Source organism: Chlorocebus sabaeus, chromosome 7, assembly GCF_047675955.1.
Source record: "Chlorocebus sabaeus isolate Y175 chromosome 7, mChlSab1.0.hap1, whole genome shotgun sequence".
Taxonomy (NCBI): Eukaryota; Metazoa; Chordata; class Mammalia; order Primates; family Cercopithecidae; genus Chlorocebus; species Chlorocebus sabaeus.
Window position 1 is genome coordinate 139,692,041 of NC_132910.1, and position 22,906 is coordinate 139,714,946.

Genomic DNA, 22,906 nt, shown 5'->3' on the forward strand with positions numbered 1-22,906 from the left:
ACTTTGGGTGTTTCCCTATAAAAACTGCACTGCCATATCGCGGCTCTGTGAATGTCAGCAGAAGATATCTGGCAACTGTGATTTAATCATTCAAGCAGTTCTATAGGATAAATTGGAAAACAATAAGGTTTTGGTACTGAATAACCATGGCCATCAATTGGTTAACACCTCCTTTCTTCACGTTATTCTATTTTAAAATATCCTGTTGTCTTCATTAATGACATATCCTGAGAATACTTCAGTTATGAAATATATAAATGTAAAACAAAATGTCTTAACATCTTCATTCAAATGAAGAACAAACAACCTACATAAGATAAAGGCAAACAGATTTTTGTTAACTATTAAATCTAAAACGTCTCAAATGAAAACTAAAGAAATGTAAATATCAAGGAAAAAAAAAATGGCTCCAGGATTGAACTATCCAGGACAGTTTCAAGAGAGTCAATCATGAATCCTAAATGTTCACTATGTAACTTATAACAATGAATTGTTATAAGTGTGATAATTGTGTTATAAGTTACTTAGTGAACATTTAGGATTCATGATATATAAGTTACTTAGTGAAGCTCTAAGATTAAAAAGCTCTAGATTATCAAACATTACAAATTAACTACTTCCATTAGCCACAAAATTGTCTTCAAAAATGAATCTTAGTCATTTCTATTTCTGTAAACATTCTATGAAAGTACATTAGAAAGTATTAGAATACCTGCCACTCACTGTGAGTGGGTGTTTATTCTGCTTTTAATTTCTCACATATCAGTTTAGGTAGACTTCCTTCATTTTCATTAACTCCAGTAGTTAATATAACCAGAATTGTGTGTGCCATGTTCAAATTTAGAACACAATTGAATAACAAATATTATTTTTATGTAATAAGTGCTTCAGTAAACATGGCAGCTCTGCACTTTCAGGTGCTCCATATTTACCGTGCTTCAGTTGTGAATCTGTAGGCTAGATGTAGAGTTGATGATCATTTGAAAGATTACAGAACTGCACATCACAGAAAATGAACAGCTTGGCCATTATCCGTCTAGAAAAGGGGGTTCTAATAAAATTCCCCTCCTGCTCTTAAGGGGTACACATGCGAAAAAAAAATCAGCTAATTTCTACACTTTGCTAACTGTTTGACACTGGTTCAGAGTAAGGTTCACTGTTGTGTTCTCCTTTCCCCTCAGAACATTGACTTTTCCCCAGTGTAAATGCATAGATCTACTTTGATTCCTGTCATTTTTTTTGTTCCATTCTTGTCTCTCCCACATTATCCTTTGTGACTGACCTTCTTAGCCCTTGACGCACCCAGTAGAATGAACAGCAGGGCCTTTGTCATTTTCCCACTGCTCTGTCTCAACCCCCGAGCCATACCTGAAACGTCAGGAGTCCTTGATACCTATTGGTAGACGGTAGGATCAATCAAAACATCGTCTTGAGCCCTGTGTCTTACCTGGAGTTGCTTCCAACCTGTTGTCTTCCAAGCAATAGGAACCACATGGCCGCCTGATGGCCATTTCCAAAGGCACTCGTGCTACTCTTCTGCATGAAATCTCTCAGACAGGTCATTGCAGATAAAAGAAAGGGCCAAGTTCACAGCATGGCCTCCGATGTCCCTCAGGATCAAGCGTTTGCTCTGCCTGCCTTGTCTCTGTCCTCTCTCTCTCCACTCACCTCAGCTCACATTCACCATCTTCCATCTTCCCCAGGGCTTCACATGGTCCCAACCCCCATCCTGGAAAAAGCTCTTCCCTTGGTTCAGATCGTCATTCCTAGTCCCTGAACTTGAGATTTCAATTCAAACGCCACGTTCTCAAAGACACGCTTCAGCATTTTCCAGAGTGTACCAGGATTCCCCAGTGTAGACGCTCTACAGTTAACGCTTCTTCTTCTTTGCACTTATCACTTACATTATATCTTGGTAGCATTATTTGATTGAAGTCAGTTTTCTTTCCACCAAGTTTTAAAGCTCAGTGGAAATAGAAATGATCTCTATTACATCTCCACTACCTGGTATGGGAAAAGTGCATAACAAGTATTCAAGAAGTAATTTTTAAAATTTTTAAAATGTAGAAAATGCCATGCACTCAGTCATTTGGGCTGTACTGATACCTTGCAGAAGCCTCATTGCCATCGCTTTGTGTAGTATTTACATCGGCTGAGGAAAATACACACAATGTCAACTTACAAAAATCTTATTTTACCCCAGTGAACCCTGTCAATGTGCTAAATTTGTTACCTCATTTTTTAGCACTGAAGAATGTGCTTAATGCCAATGAAATAGAATTCACTCAAGAACCCTGACCACATTAATGATATATATAATTGCTATGCTTCTGCAAGATAATCTTGCATAAATGGTGAGGAACATGGATCAGTTCGGGTAAACAGCATTATTTTTATAGAATCACAACAAAAATTTACTTTTTAAAAATTATTATTTGTGTAGGTAACTCATCAGTTTCTATTATCAACAATAATGTTGAAAATTTACCCTAGTTATTGATATGTAATTGATTGCTATTACATCCCATCACACACGCTAACAAAGTTTCTAGATCTCCTCCTCCAAAGTGTGCCTTCCATGAATCCTCCACTCCCCAGCTGCCTTACCCAAAGCCCAGGGTTGATCATGGCTCCCAGAAGGGGTCTCACACTGAAAGCCTGGGAGTGTATTCCACAGGGCCACCGTAGCCTTTCTTTTTAAAATGAATTTTTTCAAGCATAAGGAAGGAACTTTCTGTAACGTAATGGTGAATATACAACTGAGTTTTTATGTCAAAACTTATCAAATTTTATGCTTATAATTGATGATATTTGTGGTGTATAAAGTACACATTAATGAAACATTAAGTAAGAAATTTGGGTTCAAATGGTCTCAGCATTTTTCCAAACAGTGGCCCCGTATAGGCACTGACAGCCGGAAATGGTTAGTGAGGAGACTCCTGGAGGACCAGGAACAAGAGGCATCTGCGGAGTGCTGTGTCGCGTGGATAGGTCAGGAGCTGCGCGGTGGTGCAGCTCTGTGGTGCATGCTATACAACCCCACCACTGCAGGAAGTGCCAGGTGCACCCTCAGCTGTGAAGACTGGTATGCTGGCAACAAGCAATGATAGACTCTTCTAACAAAAGAAAACAAAACCCAGTATCCAAATAAAATTTCACATAAAAATCTGATCCTGACACTTCTTTTGATACCTTGTCTGTATCCTCTGAAATATTAAATGGCAAACCTGAGCAGGAATTTTAAAACTGCTTCTATTTAGAGGGGGCCTGAGCTCTTCTGCTGGTTCAGCCTGCACTGTGCTCATCACGCAGTTGCATCGCCAGCCTGCTCCCCGTACACTGAATCCACATGCCCTGTCTACACAGCCTGCTCCCCGTACACTGAATCCACATGCCCTGTCTACACAGCCTGCTCCCCGTACACTGAATTCACATGCCCTGTCTACACAGCCTGCTCCCCGTAGACTGAATCCACATACCCTGTCTACACAGCCTGCTCCCCATACACTGAATCCACATGCCCTGTCTACACAGCCTGCTCCCCGTACACTGAATCCACATGCCCTGTCTACACAGCCTGCTCCCCGTACACTGAATCCACATGCCCTGTATACACAGCCTGCTCCCCGTAGACTGAATCCACATGCCCTGTCTACACAGCCGAATTATGCCCTCAAAGGCGTCTCTCCCTCTTTACCTAGTTGTGTACTATTTCAGTTGCCTGAGGCACTCTTTCCATTTCTACATGACAAAATGCTTTCTGCTCTTTAAGACCAAACTCAAATGCTCCTGCATGCCTCTTACTGAAGTCACAGACTTACAGCCTCATTTCGTGTATTTAACATTGGTACAAGACTTGGTTCATATTCTGTCTTTTTTATTTATTTTGGATTCTAATACCACTTTATTTTTTTATGAGCTCCTCCCTGTCTTTTTCTACATATAAGTAACCGATTTTTATCTCAATGGAAAGACTGAAGACAAGTTGGTGGAGGAAAGAATCATGTATGTTCTTGAGGGACATCATTCACCATCCCTGTTATTAATTGTTGTAATGTATCCAACTCACCCGATCCACTTTAGAATGGCTTCATGGCATTGACTTCTCCTGCTCCCCAAGCAAGAACAAACCCGCAGGTTTGAGTGTTTTCTTTGGCCATATAGCTGTTAGCAAGCATGTGTACTGCCTTTCATTGAGCCAAAAAAGAACAAGAAAGGTTTTCTTTCCTGATTGCTTTGTTATCCATGCAATGGGTGATCATTCATTATGTTCAATAAAGAAGGAGAGTGGATGTGGCGAACTTTCCCCAACTTGTATTTATTGCAGCAGGAAACACCATTACTGGCTAAACTTCCGAGAACATGGCACTGCTGTAAAGGATGAGCATTCGGAGAGCTAGAAATTTAATTCCAGATATACAAGCAATAATTCTCAAGCTGTCCAGCTTCTGCTAATACAAAATGACATGTCTGGGAAGGAAACAGTCATTCCTCTCCTGGAGCATTGCCAGTGTGTTTGAGCTGTTGAAATGTTCTATTCCACGCAATGATGCTTTTCCCAGGATGCTTTTCCGTGGCTGTCTTCAGTGCACACAATCCCTTAGGCTGGAAGGCAGTCATCTCTCCCGTGCCGTCCTCACAACAGGGACCCCCTGGTTGTATAAACATGAAAATTTAAAAAGGAGGCCACAAAAGAAACACGAAAAAAATTGATTTAACAAGTTAACCACAAGGGATTATAAGATGTTTAACAAGCCACAAGTATAAAGGTTTGAGGGAATAATGGCTGGCAAGCTGCACACAATTCGTGCATATTTTCCCAGGATCAACTGCACTGTTATTAACCATGTCATAAAGAATTATACGTACTGTGGTATCTATAGATGATTATGCCATTCTTACTCTTTCTGGTAAAATAATTTATCAACTGCGTCAAAAATCATTCAGTAGAATATTTTTTCATACACATTACATTATCTCTTTTCAAGTATTTAAGTGCATGGAGATTGATATCCTCATTGTAGTAATACGTTTTAATGTGACTTTTCATCTTTATTATTATATCTTAGGATTTGTTGGACGAATAGTGTGATTTTCCTGGTAGCAAGACGTGGTCAACATGGGAGAAGTTTTAAGTCTGGTTTTTGGTCAGCAGGAGGGCATTGATGGTGGGTGATGCAATGGCTTGTTAACTGAGCCCACAACTTTTTTCTTGTATCTCTCTTATATGCCAGGCACTGTCTAGGCATTGGGTTTGGTTATAATAGGGATGCCTGTGTGAAAACAATGGTACAAATGACATCAGGCCAATAGAAACACATTATCTGCTAAATCTAGATGATGTTAAAATTCCATACTTCAACTGTTGTTGACATCTAGAAGGTCTGCCTATAAATCCTGGCTCCTTCTGTGCTAAGCCAAGATTCAGGTAAACATAAAGTAGGGTGTTAGAGCAATTTCTGGACTAGAAAGCTGTCTAGAAAAAAATACTTTTTAAAATGGGCATAAGCCATTTGTGTAGTCAAATACGTGGTCTAATGCACATAGGCACCTGGCTGAGGAGTGAGTGGGGCCGAGATTCAACACTTCTCTGCCTTTCAAGTCATGTAGCCTGGGATGGGGCTGGATCTTTCCAGAGAAAAAGGCGCCTTTAAGAAAACTGCATAATACAGATACATACATGAAGGCATTCTCTAAGTGCACAAGACACTGCCCTCTGCCCTCCCAGAGCTTTTTTCGGATTTGCAGAAAGATTCCTGACAGGTTAGCGGTCTTGGCTTTATTAGTTTGCTGAAGTTTGCAGTATGCTGAAGATAGCTGGCGTTGGAGGTTAAGAATTAGAATGGGACCGCTGAGTCAAGAAGACCAGAAAGTGGCTCCCACTTGCGGAAGCACATTGAATTCTAGCAGCTTCCTCTGGGACCACCGGGTCCAGGTAAGTTTTGAAATACGCCATTTAAGCCACCACAAAAACACCCAATAGCAGGAGCTGGGGCATTGTTGAGAGACAGGACCAGCTGGATTTCCTGGGCCAACTAAGAATCTCTAAGCTTAGCTGGGAAGGTGACTGCATCCACCTTTAAACACGGGGCTTACAACAGCCCACACCCAACCAATCAGGGAGTAAAGAGAGCGCACTACAATGCTAATCAGGCAAAAAACAGAAGGTAAAGAAATAGCCAGTCACCTATCGCCTGTGAGCACAGGGGAGCGACAATGGTCGGATATAAACCCAGGCACTGGAGCCGGCCAGTCACTTATCGCCTGTGAGTACAGGGGAAGGGACAATGGTCAGATATAAACCCAGGCACTGGAGCCGGCAAGGCGGCAACCCCCTTTGGGTCCCCTCCCATTCTACGGAGCTCTGTTTTCACTCTGTTAAAACTTGCAACTGCACACGCTTCTGGTCCACATTTGTTACGTCTCAAAATGAGCTTTTGCTCACCATCCACCACTGCTGTTCACCGCCATCCCAGACCTGCCGTTGATGTTCCCGCTCCAGATCCGGCAGGGTGTCCACTGCATTTCTGATCCAGGGAGGCGCCGGTTGCCACTTTGGATCCGGCTAAAGGTTCGCTATTGTTCCTGCATGGGTAAGTGCGGGGTTCCTCCTAATCGAGCTGAACACTAGTCACTGGGTTCCATGGTTCTCTTCCGTGACCCATGGCTTCTAATACAGCTATAACACTCACAGTATGGCCCAAGGTTCCATTCCTTGGAATCCATGAGGCCAAGAACCCCAGGTCAGAGAACATGAGGCTTGCTGCCATCTTGGAAGTGGCTTGTCGTCATCTTGGGAGCTTCAAGAACAAGAACGCGGCAGTAACACTGTGGCATGGCAAGGAAACAGAGTAAGGAATGTCCTCAATAGGAATCTGCTTAAGGGCTTGCTGCTGCCACTTAGCATTGGTCTATGATCCCGGACAAGGCAAAATCTTGTGCAGGGCAAGCTGACACATCTCGTCGAGGAAAGCTCTAGAAGGGCTGGGGGCCTGAGAAGGGTACTGAAAGCCCGGGTCTCTCTCCAGGGTGCCTCAGACTTTCTTCAAAGCTGTGCGGCAGCTCAGACCCAGTCCATACTTCAGTATCGTTCTACGTTCTGCATCTCAGAGCTCCAGCAACTCTGTGGAAAAGGGTAAAGCAAATGTCATGAGAATATATTCAGTTCCAATTTATCAGTACACAGTCTGGCTGCAAGCGCTTCTATAAATTGGTGTAGAAAACAATTCCACGTTCTAGCCCTGCAACATGTACAAAATCTTTTTTTCTTCATTTATTTTTGGATACACATGCCGTAACTTCCTTTCTCACATAAAACAGCTTTAAGAAGTAATCAGAAGTTTTAAATATTTCTTTCACGTTTGCCTGATATGGTGCTAAGTCGCCAGTCATGGGTTCACACCATCGCTGGTTTGCTTTGCTGACTATCACAGACAGTGGCTGGATTCTACCCTGCCTACTCCCAATCCACGAGGACACTAGGTAAGATAAAGCATCAGCAGCAAGAAGAGCACATCAGCAGCCCTGGGAAGACAGACTCGGCATGCATGCCTGGTAAGTGAGTATGCTGCTGCATAAGGGACAGTGCTATTCATTTTGTTCATTTCATTCAACAAACATGTTGAACTCCTCCTGTGTACTAAGCATAATCTCCGTCCCCACCAAAACTATGCAATTTCACCTTCTAAGAAAACCGCCATTTCCATGAATCACATAGTTATTTCAGACAAAACCTTTCAGGTCTCTTCCTCACAGAACAACAGGATATGCAACCCACTGTCAGAATGTCTTGTTTTCTACCAGCTAAAATCACCCTCTTGTAAAATGCCATATGTGAATCAAAATCACTCTTCAACAAGTTTTAAAATGCAACTACCCACATTACCTCAAGGTAGTCATTTAATCCCTGCATGCCTTAAATACTCTGCAAAACAGGCAAGTAATGCCGTTGTGAAGTCGACTGAGCTGAAATAAGAATGCTTCAAGGTAGGCGACTCTACTGTTGTTATTCTAAGTTGGAAATTCTATAGTAGCCTCACAGCTTCCCTCTATGTCTCCAGCACAGCTATAAAAAATTCTTTATAGATGGAAATGATTGCTGAGTAGAGTCTCTGGGGGAAGAGCTGTGGTTTGCTCTTCTGCCAAGCAATAGCAATATCAAGATGTCCCCACAAGGCATTAGCTCTTGAAGTGAGCAAGTTATGGTTCCCAGGGGCCTCCTGTACTTGATGGATGCTCTCAGTGTGAAGTTGTCTCCAGAGACCTCCCAGAGGTCTGAGAACATGGCAGGGTCAGTGTCGAACCTATTATGGACAGAATCTTTACTAGAAAGGCCCAAAAGCTATGTGCTTGGGCGTGAGACACTCAGCTCATGCCAAATGAGCTGAATCATTCAAGGATTGATGTATCTCTTTGAGGAAAGCTAGCTTTCCTGCATTTCCTGCACCTCCGGTTTTAATTCAGGTCAATTGCTTCCCCGCTCATAGCTCTGAGACCTTTGGGAGCAAACCTCATGAGTTCCATCTGCCAAGTGCAGCCCACAATTCACCCCGTCCTTGATAACCTGAACGTCGGAATTACACTCCAGATTAAACTCTGTTAATAACCCCAAATTCAGAGCACAGCAAGGGCTAACATCAACTTTGATAATTATTTACCATTAAGTCAAGAAGTTTCATTACTGGTATCACATGTTACACACAGGCCTGACCCTTTATTTTAGCTCTCTGAACATCTGCAGTGAAAAATTTCATGTCATTGACACCTAAAATAAGAAAAAAAATTTTTAAATTCACTATACCGGGAATAATCTCTCAAACAAGCAATGAATGCATTTTATAGAAAATGAACCATATAAATACATATGTATAAAATTAGAAATTTAATTTGCTTCTAGTTACTCTGTATTGTTATATTCTATTCCTTAAAACACGGTTCAGAGACTCCTGGAACTGATTTCATAACTCACTCAAAAGTTGAGACCAACAGTTTGATAAGAACTATTATAGATAGTGTGAAATTTGCGGAATGCTGCAGGATGCTGAAAAGTCCCTCTGGCAAACAGTTATCATCATTGAAGACAATTATGAGGCCATAAGCAAAAGACAATGCTCTAGAAACTACTGTTAAAAAAGCACACCTGTAAGCTGGAGTGACTGCTAGTACAGGCTCTCCAATTGTGTGTCATTCAACAACACATTATAAAGATCATTCATTATGATCAAGTGGGATTCATCGCAAGGATGCAATGATGTTTCAACATACCCAAATCAATAAATGTGACAGATCACATTAACAGAACCAAGAATAAAAAATGTATAATCATCTCAATCAATGCTGAAAAACCCTTCAATACAATTCAGTACTTCTTTATGATAAAAACCTTCAACACACTGAGTTTAGAAGAAACATACCTCGAAATAATAAAGGCCATATATGATAAACCCACAGTTACCATAATATTGGATAGGGAAAAATTGAAAGGCTTTCCTCTAATATCTGGAACAAAACAGAGATGCCCACTTTCACTACTTTTATTAACATAATACTAGGTCCTGGACAGAGTAATTCAGCAAGAGAAAGAAGTAAGTATCACTCAAATTGGAAAGGAAAAGTCAAATTAGCCTTGTTCACAGTCAACATGATTTTATACTTAGAAAGAACTAGACTCCACCCAAGGACTGTTAGAACTAATAAATTCTGTAAAGTTACAGGACACAAAGTCAACATATAAAAATCAGTAGCATTTATATTTGCAAACAGGGAACAATCTAAAAAAGAAATCAAGAAAGCAATTCCACTTACAATGGCTACAAATAATATCAAATACTCAGGAATTTTTTTAACCAAAAATGTGAAAACTTTAAAACGTTGATGAAAAAAACTGACAAGGGCACAAAAACATGGAAAGATATTCTATGGTCATGGATTAATATTTTTAAAGTGTCAATACTACCCAAAGCAATTTACAGATTCAATGCAATCTCTATCAAAATACTAATAATTTTCTTCTCAGAAAAGAAATAATGATCCTAAACTGTATATAGAACCATGAAAGACCCTGAATAACAAAAGCAATCCTGAGCAAAAACAACAAAGCTAGAGGCTTTACCTGACTTCAAATTATACTACAGAGTTATAGTCACCACCTGACTTCAAACTATACTACAGAGCTATAGTAACCAAAAAAGCACAGCACTGTCATAAAAACAAACACATAGACTAATGGACTAGAATAGAGAACCAAGAAATAAACTGCCACATAACAATCAACTCATTTTTTATGAAGGCACCAAAAACATACAACAGGAAAGGACAGTCTCTTCACTAAATGGTATTGAACAAACTGGGTCAAACATATGCAGGAGAATGAAGGTAGACCCTTATCTCTCACCATATACAAAAATTAAATCAAAATAGATTAAAGATGTAAATCTAAGACCTCAAACTGTGAAACTAATGGAAAAAAACACTGGGGAAACACTCCAGGACATTGGCGTAGGAAATAAGTTTTGTGTAAGACCTTAGATGCACAGGCAACCAAAGCAAACATAGACAAATGGGATCATGTGAAGGTAAAAAGCTTTTGCACAGCAAAGGAAACAATTGACAAAATGAAGAGACAATCCATAGAATGGGAGAAATATTTGCAAGCTATCCGTCTGTCAATGGATGAATAACCAGAATATATAAGGAGCTCTAACAAATCAATGGCAATAAAGATCTGAATAGACATTTCTCAAAAGAAGATATACAAAAAGCCAAAAGTATACAAAAAAAATTGCTCAATATCATTAGTCATCAGAGAAATGCAAATCAAAACCGCAGTGACATATAATCTCATCCCAGTTAAAATGACATATCTAAAAGGGAATAATAATTATGGGTGAGGATGTGAAGAAGGGGAACGCTTGTACGCTGCTGGTAGGAATGTAAGTACATTCTATGTACAACAACTATGGAAAACTGGAAGTTCCTCAGAAAGTAAACATAGGATCCAGCAATCTCACTACTGGGTACATTTCCAATAGAAAGGACATCAATAAATCAAAGCGGTATCTGAACCCCATGCTTATTGCAGCACTATTCACAATAGACAAAATATGGAATCAACCTAAGTGCCCAGCAACAGTAGAATAAAGAAAATGTCATGCATACACACAATGGAATGTTATTCAGCCGTAAAGAAGAATGGAATCTGTCATTTGCAGCAACACGGAAGGAACTGGAGGTCATTATGTTAAGTGAAATAAGCCAAGCATCGAAAAACAAGTATCACATGCTCTCATCCATTTGTGGCAGCTAAGAAAGTATATCTCATAAAGATAGAGGGTAGATTGGTAGGTACCAGGGGTTGGGAAGGGTGGTGGGAAAGGGGAGATAAAAGGCTGTAACAAGTACAAACATGCAGTTTGACCAGAGAAATAAAACCTGGAGTTTGATCAGTAGGGTGGCAATAGTTATCAATGGTGTACTGCGCTTTCCAAAATAGCTAGAAGAAAAAAATTTGAACATTCCTCGCATAAAGAAAAGACAAATATTTAAGATGATGGATACCCCAATTTCCCTGGTTTGATCTTCATACATACATCAATTTATCACATGTATCCTGAAAATATGTCTATCTATTAGGTATCAATTAAAAAATTTAAAAACTGCACAGTATTGCCCCCAACAGTTCCACCCTGTATTCTGAGATTCCTGCTCCCCAAACTCTAATAATATATGATCATTGTTTTGTGAAAGTCAAGCTTGACAAATGAGCTGCCAGAGATGCTAATGCACACTCCATAAGGATGCCAGATGTTTCTTCATTATCTAGTTCATTCCAAGCCCGCTTTCCTTCTTGATATCACTCTGATTTTGACTCTTCTACCCATAAATGTTTTTCTTCAGGCTATCCCTTTATTTAAAACAACCCTCCCTACTTTAAAGATACTCTTTCCTCATCTTGGGTAACTCTCAGGGCATGACTTTTGTGGGTAGACATTGCTATACATTTTATTTCAAGATTCCAAGGTTTAAAAACTTGTTAATTACCTTATGAATACTCACCAGCTTCATATTAACCACTCATATCTGTATACAATTCTATGGAGGGTTAAGTTTCAGGGGTGTACAACCTGCTGAAATACCTATAAACACTGCCTACTTATGTTTTTATGGTTTTATTTTGGCTCTTGCCTTGGAGGCAGGTTTTATATAATCTTTTGGTAAAATTTATATATGGTAAAATGTAAAGGACCAAAATATTCAATTCAATAAATGTTGATAATTTACACAATCAAATAACAAATACTCTAAAAATATACAAGATATTTCTGTTTTCTCAGAAAATTACTTTATGTCTCCCTTTTGCCCTTCCAAAAGCAGACACTGATTTAGTTTGTCTTATAGATGAGTTCTGCATTTTTTTTAACTTGACGTAAAAACCATAAAATTCAATGCATTAATTTTTATCTAGCTTCATTTACTTAGTACTTTTAAAATTTACTCATGTTGTTGTACAGAACAGGGTTGTACTCTCTTACTATTGAAAAATATTGCTATCCACTCTCCTACTGAGAGATACTTGGGTTGTTTCCGTTTCTGGCTATTGTAAATCAAACTTCTAGCAAAATATTTGTGCAAGTTTTTGTGTATGTCTGTGTTGACATGTTTTTATTTCTCTTGAATAAATACATAGCAGTGAAATTGTGACACAAGCTAGATCTATGTGTAACATTATAAGTAATGGCTGAACAGTTTTCTAAAGTATAGCATTTTACACTCTCACCAGCAACACAGTAGAGTTTTAGTGCCATACATTTTGCTAAAATTGAGTGTTGTCCATCGTCTGACCTTTACCTACTCTGGTTGTATTAACATCTATTGGTATTACTCTTTCAGGGCATTAGTTAGCATAGGGAGTGTTGCATGGGACTCTAGCCTACTATGTTGAAAGACAATAATCAGAGCTTAACACATTCATACATATTAATAAGAAAGGCAGAAGTGGTAGCAGAAATGTTGAAATAAGTTTTTACATCCATAAGTGAAAATGCCTCTATTTCATGCCTTTATACCTCCCAAAATACTTGGTTATAGGGTAAAGCAGCCTCTACTATTTCCCTCTCTTCTAACTGGGTAGAAGGTTAAGAGAGAAAATGTTATTTAGAATAATATACAGTGTTTCCAGATGGATTTTACAAAGACAGAAGAACCTAATTCATGACTCGCATCTAAGATCTTGGAGATCTTGTATTCTCTGATATGAATTTGCTGATCTTTTCCTCATCAAGTTCAGAGTAAATAACTGCTCTGAATTAAAAAAATAAAATAAAATTAGGTAAATTCTTTATGTCTTTTCTACAATTAGATTTAACTTCACTTAACTCACAAATGTTGCACCTGCTTACATGCAACTTTTATCCCCACAGCTTTCATGTTAGACAGCAGTTTTCATACACAACGGGCTTTGGGGCGCCAGCTCTGATAGCTGCTTCCCACCTGCACCCCGTCCTTCTTATCAGCCTTGAGATTAGTCAGGACTCCTGCTTTCTTGTTCAACTTTCTCACGTGTAGGCTTAGGAGGGATTAAGGCAGAAGCCAAGGTATCATCAGAGTCCTCCTCCCTGGGGCTCTTCTCTCAAATCGTCTTGAGTTGTCTGTCTTGACAGTGGGGTTTCCTTCCGTTCTCTCAACAGAGACGTTCTTGACTCCCAACCTTTACCATTTTCTAGTCTCTTTTTATCAAAAATATTCACCAAATATATATTTCTTAATATTTCTTCATAGTATCCAGCATTTTCTTACTGTTTATATGTTAGAAATGTCTTAGACAAGCATCAGAAAGTTGTGCATTACCACCTCGCCCCAACTTCTTCATTTTTTCCCATCGTTTGTGTGGGTAGAGTTCAGCCACACCAAATTATTCTCCTGTCACCAAATAGAACCCACCCTTTCAGACCCTGGTGCATTTCCAGGAGCGATTCTTTCTACTGCGGTGCCTTCGGTGCCTTCCTTCTCTCACCCTTCCTACAGGCCTTGCCTATGCCTCCGCGCTCTTTTCCCAGGCTAGCTGTGCTGCGATGCCTCTCCCCTCCAGTGGGCCAGCTTAGCTCATTGCTCCCTTTGCTCCCAAGCCCTCTCACGTCACTTTCTCATTCACATACGACTTCCTACTATGCAATGTGGTTTAAATTCCAGCATCCTACACTACCATCTCATTCAGTGGTTAGGCTCCAAACTGAATTGCATAAAGTGAAACATAAAGTGAAAATAATAGAAACACAAAACTAATGATGAGAATCCACTGGGAAACTTGCCCACTCGACTCTGCCACACTAACCCTGTTATTCAATACAGCAGATCTTCCTGCAATGCTGGCGCGAATTACTATTTTGTGAATTGAGTACCATTTCATGTCGTTAGTTATACTTAGTACTTAATGAAAAGCTGCATAAACTTTGTGTGTGCTTGTAAATCCAGTACTGACCTCATTTTGAGTCACTGAATCCCCACTTAGACACAAGGAATAAGGTTTTAGGAACCCGACTAACTTGCTGTAACTCACTCAGTTATTTATTGAGTCATAGAAATAGATTGTGAAACCAAGTGTTTATATCTCAAGTCTTTTGTGCCAAACCATTTTTTGGTTCAAAACAATTAGAGGACTTGGACTTACAACAATGAAAATATTTACATACAAATAAGGCAAAAGTAAAAATGCTAAAACATTATGAAAACCCTCAAAGACCTTCAGTGTTGCTAATTTTTATTCAAATGTTGTAGGGAATTTGCGAAGGTACATATTTTCTACCATTGAATTACAAGAAACATATATAATTAATACCTTTATGGTAAAATAACTAAATACATGTTTGAAGAGAGAGATCTGGAAGAAGCCTTCTTACATGGATACACCAAGATAGTTCTGGCTTGGTTCTACTAATAAAGGGGACATGAAAATCAGCAAAAGGAGAGAGACATTTCCTAATTCAACCACAATTTCAACTTAGTATTTTAAAATTTTCAAGTACTGAGTTTCTTGTTCATATTTCTATTTGCCTTGTATATCTGGCTTAAGCCACTGATTCTCCTTGAGAAGTAAGAACACATTTCTTTCAGAAAGAAAGAACATATTTCTTTCAGAAGCTATGGGAAAGCAAATGACTGCTTGACCCCAAACACAAATATGAACTGTGTATTCCAAAGTTTAAATCTTCCAAGTAAAAGAATCATTGTGATTTAGTCAATAGCATCTTTTGAAAAGAGCTAAACGCTTCAGAATTTTCTCCAGAAGACACAGTCAGTATAACTTTAAATAGTTACCCAGTAGGAAAAGAACAGCATTTAATAACCACACAGAAGACACAGATACAGGATAAAAGAAAGATGGAATTGAATCTGATCAGCACCCAGGTGTGACAGCAGTGCCATGAAATTATCAACTACAGGCAAGTGCAGTGTGACTGCAATACTAAGCGCTGACGCTGGAGAACACAGCGGGGCAATACTGAGATTGAAGAAAAGAAGGTAATTTACACTCTGTACAGAGATAAAACTCAGCAAAAGCAAGCCATAGAGTTCCAGGAGTATTTACTGAGAAGATTCATCACAAGCTAAGGAAGAAATCAGAACGGAAAAGAAAAGGATGCTGAGAAAAGGGAACCACTTTCAAGGACAAAAGCTAAAGAAAATGTCAAAGAGAATTTTAAAGTATTTTGACTTGTTTTTGTTGTTATTTTACACAATGTCCAAGTGAAAAATATTCCTCTTACAAACTATTAGGATGGAGTATTAAAATTTTTTATATTGGAAATCTGTTAAAAAGGCATTTTGGCAAATAAGGGGATCGTTGTTAAGGATTAGAATTTCTATTATTATCTAACTTGATTTGTTTAAAGGAAACATCATTTGGAAGCTGTGAGTCATGATGCCGCAAAAAAACCACCCTCACTGGTGCTCTTCAGACAGAACGCCTGGCTACTTTTGTATTTTTAGTAGAGATGAGGTTTCACCACATTGGCCAGGCTGCTCTTGAACTCCTGACTTCAGGTGATCTGCGCACCTTGGCCTCTCAAGGTGCCAAGATTACAGGTCTGAGCCATTGTGTCAGGCCAATAACTTATATTTCTATCATTTCTAATTGATTTTAAATTATGCAATAAGACTTTCTGGTTTCTTGAGTCCAGGCTTACTTCTCTCCATGATCCTTGATATGTCTTTGGTATTTTGGGTGTGTCTATTTCCTGTTGTGTAACACCCTGGATGTTTCCTATGGGCTTTTTCAGTTCTTCTTTTTTAGATTTTATCTTCACCAAATTATTTAAAAGTGTATTGTTACATTTCAGATTTTCTGCATTTCATAAGCTTTTCCTTAATGAGTAAATGAGGCAAAGCATAATACACACTTAGCAGAATTCTTGGTACATAATATGTGCTTAATAAATGTTCTTTGATTATTGGTAATAATCTTCATATCATTCTTAATTGGTAGGTTTAATTATGTTCTCATTCTGAACCTACATTACCCAGTTGCAGCATTCCATACACAGAGCACGTTGGTTTTGAAACTGTCTTCCATTCCTTGCTGCCCTTTCACACAGCGCTACTCTGTTCATTCTGAGCACTCGCTTTCACCTTGCACACTGGCAGCCGCGCACATTGGGAGGGCCCTTATTCATGTATCTGTGTTTATAGGCTCTCTTTGAGACTCACATGATATTGTTTAGATGCCATATTTCTTTACATAATCATACTTACATAATTATATATTTTATTAATTACATGTCTATAAATTTTATGAAACTTGGGGAAAACTAGACTGCCCACAGCCTCCTCCCAGTCTCTGCATTGCAGCTGCCCTTCTAAATTGGCTCTAAGTAATCCCATTTCTTGGAAGATCTTCCATGCTGACTGGATGTATTTACTTCCTGCCTGTAATTCCTGTAGTATTTGTTGGAATTTCTCACCTGATACTTCCCTTGCCATCTTTGTGCATCATATCATACTTATACCAAGCTGCTGGAAAGAAGGAAAGGTATTGTCTTTGTCTAATCACAATCACTTGGTCTAAAAGGTATTCAGGCCTTTTGTTTTGTGAGAAACTGGATACCTGTAGAAAAATTCGAATCATTCTTGCTTATGGATATGGTATAGGTCAGGGTATTATTTTTATTTATTTATTTATTTTTTTGAGATAGAAGCTCACTCTGTTGCCCAGACTGGAGTACAGTGGCATGATCTCAGCTCACTGCAACCTCTGCCTCCCAGGTTCAAGCTAGTCTCCTGCCTCAGCCTCCCTATAGCTGGGTCTACAGGCATGTGCCACCACACCTGGGTAATTTTTGTATTTTGAGTAGAGATGGGGTTTCACCATGTTGGCCAGGCTGGTCTCGAACTCTTGAGTAGGTCAGGTTTTTAAAGCCAACTTCTAGAGCTAAAGCAAGTCTGCATGCTCCTACAGAGTCCACAAACAAGTCAGGTAGTTGAGAACCAGGTAACAAAGCCAAATAATGGGTACGAATGAGATAAACCAGCATTCACGTTGTCACATGAAATGAACCTGAAAGTCCTGAGATTCCATAGAAGATGAAAGTTCTCAAAATTAAGTTCAAACAAACCCAGATGTGTAGATCTCAGAGTTGAAGAAGAGAAACACTGAAGTTGGCCAGAAGAAAATCCAAAACAGAGAAGAGCCATGAGTCCTGCTGTGTCCCAAAATATGATAAGTTTATATAGAAGCCATTTGTCTCTGCCATTTTTTTTTCTCTGGAATTCAAAGGTAGCGTTTTCCTGACCTGATGTGGCTGGAATGCAAGGTGTCACACTACCCAGATTTTACTCTCTGTTCATAGAGACACAGGTGTATTGAACGGATTAGACAGTATTACGACATTCATTATAAACCAAGGGGCTCTCTGTGAGGCTCTTCAGATACAGCCGTTCCTCCACGGAGCCCCGCTGCCTTACACAGGCACACACACACTTGCGTGGGCACAGATGATGAACTTTATGGATACGGCCTCTCCCTACGCTGCAGGAGAGGACAGAACGAGTGGAAAGAAGGATTCAAGCCCTGTATTCCACTTCACGTAGAGACCATTAGCCTGAAAACCAAGGGCTGTTCAGTGCTCCCGTCACTCATCTCCCATCATTCCTGTGACCTCCATAAAATCACACTTACATTTCAAGATCAGTTTTTTCCAACTTTGTGGTTGGATATGAAGTCAAGAGTTGATACACCCATCAACTTGTACACTTTACAAGTCTTAAGAACAGCTGTGGATTCCATTTCTTTCTATTCCTAGTACTGATAAATCATCAGTTTCATCTTCATACCTGACTGAGAGAACTTTTTTTCATGGCTAGTTTCCCAAGCTGAGCTCACAGAACATTAGCAAACGTCCTCCTCTGCTCTGGGTTTATCACTACTGACACCAATTCCTTTTGCTAAACTTTTCAGTTCACCACTTCCCCACCCCATCCTCACAAAAACCTTCCACTAGTAGAAACTGCACTTATTTTGCTATATTTTTCAATATCTTGTCCTTTTCATTTCCATATCCTATACTTATTTGGATATACATATTTGGAGGGATATATTTGTTTAGTTCAACATCTGCTAAAACGTTTTTCATGATTAGCCCATAACATGGCTCATATTTTGGCAATGTTGAAGAGTTATTCTAATAGTGTAGTATCTTTCCTTGCATTCTTGTACTTTATCTTGGCTCTTAGTCATGCCTAACATATCGTGTATTTTCTCACCCTAACACAAAGCTTCTATGTAACCCATAACCATTACCTGGTGTAACAATTCTGCCCCAGATCTCCTACTGTACTTCTCCTTAGTGATGATTTGAAAGCCTTACATCTATAAATCTCTTTAGTTTGTTTGATAATTTCTGTAAACTGTACACACTTTATTTTGATGAAAAGACGCAAATGATTAGAAAGACAAGGAGTTGGGTAGGCCCACAAGTAAGCCATGGCCACGTTGGTGGAATGTATTTGAGGAGTGTGTTTATGAATGGCAGCATGCATGTGTGCGTTTCAGGAAGGAGGCTGGTGCAGCAGGGAGGATGCAGAGCTGTATATTGTGTCTACAGTTGATACATTTCTCCTTACATTTGCCAGTTGTGCTGTGATCCCTGCTGGAACTCCAGGTAACTATTCTTCAGACAAATTTCCAAGGTTCAAGGTTGCAGAGTTTATAAACTATATCACCCAATCAGCTAATTTGTGAGTAGTCTAGTTTTCGTCAAGTTTTACAACATTTGTAAATATAAAATTACTTTTTTTTTTTTTTTTTTTTTTTTTGAGATGGAGTCTGGCTCTGTCACCCAGGCTAGAGTGAAGTGGCATGATCTCGGCTCACTGCAAGCTCCACCTCCCGGGTACACGCCATTCTCCTGCCTCAGCCTCCCAAGTAGCTGGGACTACAGGTGCCCACCACCACGCCCGGCTAATTTTTTGTAATTTTAGTAGAGACAGAGTTTCACCGTGTTAGCCAGGATGGTCTCAATCTCCTGACCTCAGGCAATCCACCAGCCTCGGCCTCCCAAAGTGTTCGGATTACAGGCGTGAGCCACCACACCCAGCCAACTACAGTTTTTTAAAAAAGATATATTTTTAAGCCTGGCATTTATTAATTCATAAATTGTGCCTCTTGTTTAAGATTCTGATATCAGGGTTTTGAATGTTAACAAGCCATCATTGCCTGGCAGAAATATAAAATAATTTACTATAATTCAATTTTATTTTTACAAACATCTCTTGTTGATAGTTGATTATGCTTCTGTGAAGAGATTTTAGAATCTGATTCTGTAAACCTGAAGCATCGTGTTTTATTACTGGCTCACATTATCTTTAAAGAAGACAGCTTATAAGTAGCTTATTCAATTAAAATAAACTTTCACTTTGTTCCCTACCTCAGTGAGCACATAGAGTCTTTTGTACAATATAATGGCAAGGATCATATTTTTCATCATATCTGGCTTTTTTCAATGGTCTTTTTGTTCAGTCATTTATCTTTCCAAAGACCTGGACACTCATAAGTATCCTAATTATTGAAAAAAAAACTATTAATAGTTTTCTTTATTAAGGGTACATCAGGTCAATTACAGAGCAAATCACTTTTATCTAAAAAAAAACAAGTTTTCTGAAAGTAATAAATCAGATAACTTTTAGAGAGACGAGTTGATACAAAAAAATGACTTCTGAAATTTAAAATAACTAATTTGAAATACATTGCTAAATTACTCCTCCCAAAATGAAGACTCTTGAAATTTAAATAATTGCTTTAATGGAGATGAGTAGTAAATGCCAAAATGAAATGAGGGGTATATTTTTAGAGACACTAACCTGTCAGAGATTACATACTAGAAGCACATATTTTGCCTTTGATTGCTGCAGACACAGGCATCCTTTTGAGACTTTTAACAATTCACATTGACTTTCACTTTTCCAGAGAAACATATGCAAAACATTTGCTGCAGCAAACCTTGAGATCACGCTAAAACATATAAATCAAACTATTAACGCATACCAAGTCATATTTTCCCCTTTTAAAAATTAGTCGCAGTAGCCTTTTAGCTGTAAACTGTGTTATCCTGAAGTTTCACATGGAAAGTAATCAAAAGACTAAGTTTTCATAAGATTTCATATGATCCTATAGCAGAACTGTATACATTCAAGAGAGTGACCGTTATTATTAAAAATAACACATCTTTAGTTAGAGTTAACATGACTGCCTAACAAATCATCCAAAGTGTAATGGCTTAAAATAATGACAACATTCATTTTTCTCACAACTCCTCAGTTTGGGAGGGGTTCAGGGAGATTTTTTGGCTCTGCTCCGCATGGCGTTGGGTGGAGCTTCTCAGAGTCTGGGGCGGCCATCATTTACAGGCACTTGGCTCTTGGTGTGGTGCTGTTGGTTAGCACACCCACACATGACATCTCCGTGTGATCTGGACATTCCTGCAATATAGTGCCTGGCCTTCAAGAGCAAGTGAGAGAAAGAAAGAGCAGAGTTGGCAAAAGTGGCGTTAGTTTTATGACTTAGCTACAGAAATCACAAAGCATGAGATCTGCCATAACAGTCATAATTCCCACCCAGATTCAAGGAGAAGAAAACAGACTTCAGTTCTTCACAGGACAGGTGTTGATCATATTAGAAGAACATGTGGGGTAGGTTATCAATGTGGATGTAGGTGTTTGTGTTTGTGTGTGTGTGTCCATGCACACGTAGTACACACATACACATATGTGAAAACATTTCAGGGATGCAATTTGTCACTTTTGGCCTCATTTCAATTCCAGTGGAAACATAAGATTTTAATACCTTGTGGAAACTGCTGGAACTCTCTTCAAGAAGCTGATCTTACTCCAAGAGCAACTGAACAAGTTGGGTAGGCAATTATCAGCCAGGACTCCTCCATAAACCCTTAGATTCTGTCAGTACTGAAGAAGAAAATCCCACTTAAGAGTGGGAGAGTACCATACCATGAAAGCAGAATAGTAAAAAGCTGTTGTTCCTGCCAGCCCAGCATCCTTTTTTTTTTTTTTTTAATAGATTATCTATTTGCTTTTGAGGAAGCCGTGGCTTCCACAGGCATTTATGATATCTCTTGGTTCTTGTGATTTTTACTGATACATGCCTAACCAAAAAGATTATTTCATCCCCCATGGCCATAGTGATGGACTTAGCAAAAAGTTACGGCCAATGTTTATTACTATTGGGAGTTTTGCTCAAATTTGGGAAAAATATAAACATTTATATTGTAGCAATCAAGTAGGATATAAGCCTGCGTTGCTACTGAAATAAATGCATACAGAAAATAGCAAAGATGAACAGAAATAGGCACCTTATGCATCATTTGAGCCTTTACAAATAGTGAAGGTAACCTTCTAGTAATGTGGGCAAATTTATCCCTTTTTGCTTACTTGTCTGTTTATCAACTCATTCGGGTTTCTGTCAGTAACAATCAAGGACCCCGAATAAATACTATGTGGGTGTTAAGAAGTTTAAAGAAAACAGATGTTTTCACAGTGGAAATAGAATTAACTGCATTCCACAAATAGCAAAAAGGCAGATGTTAAGTCCAGCCATCTCAATGACTACATTAGATGTAAACAGAATCACTTCAATCAAAAGGCAGATATTGTCAGATATCATCTGACAATAACATCCTTTATTGGCATATAACAGATAACATCTACAGTTGAGAATCTTTCTATTTATTTTAGCTAGGCAACCTATAGAATGGGAGAAAATTTTTTCAATCCATCCGACAAAGGGCTAATACCCAGAATCTACAAGGATCTTATACAAATTTACAAGAAAAAAAACAAACAACCCCATCAAAAAATAGGCAAAGGATACGAACAGACACTTTTCATAAGAAGACATGTATGTGGCCAACAAACATATGAAAAAAAGCTCATTATCACTGGTGATGAGAGAAATGCAAATCAAAACCACAATGAGATACCATCTCATGCCAGTTAGAATGGTAATCATTAAAAAGTCAGGAAGCAACATTTGCTAAAGAACATATAGGGAAATAGGACCGCTTTTACACTGTTGGTGGGAGTGTAAATTAGTTCAACCATTATGGAAGACAGTGTGGAAATTCCTCAAGGATCTAAAACTAGAAATATCATTTGACCCAACAATCCCATTACTGGGTATATAGCCAAAGGATTATAAGTCATTCTACTATAAAGACACATGCATACATGTGTTTATTGCAGCACTATTCACAACAGCAAAGACTTGGAACCAACCCAAATGCCCATCCATGATAGACTGGATAAAGAAAATGTGGCACATATATACCATGGAATACTATACAGCCAGAAAAAAAGGATGAGTTCATGTCCTTTGCAGGGACATGGATGAAGCTAGAAACCATCA

At 38.9% G+C, this 22,906-nt stretch overlaps 1 long non-coding RNA gene across 1 annotated transcript in view; it reads right to left on the bottom strand.

The window, feature by feature from the left end:
* Positions 1–1,469: 1,469 nt before the first annotated feature.
* LOC103236661 (uncharacterized) overlaps positions 1,470–22,906 on the bottom strand; it is a 41,098-nt gene continuing 19,661 nt past the window's right edge. The window contains exons 2-4 of the long non-coding RNA XR_012093578.1: positions 6,446–7,123; positions 4,070–4,652; positions 1,470–2,004 (exon numbers count right to left, since the gene is read on the bottom strand). This is a non-coding gene — a long non-coding RNA (uncharacterized lncRNA). The remainder of the gene's footprint in view (positions 2,005–4,069; positions 4,653–6,445; positions 7,124–22,906) is intronic.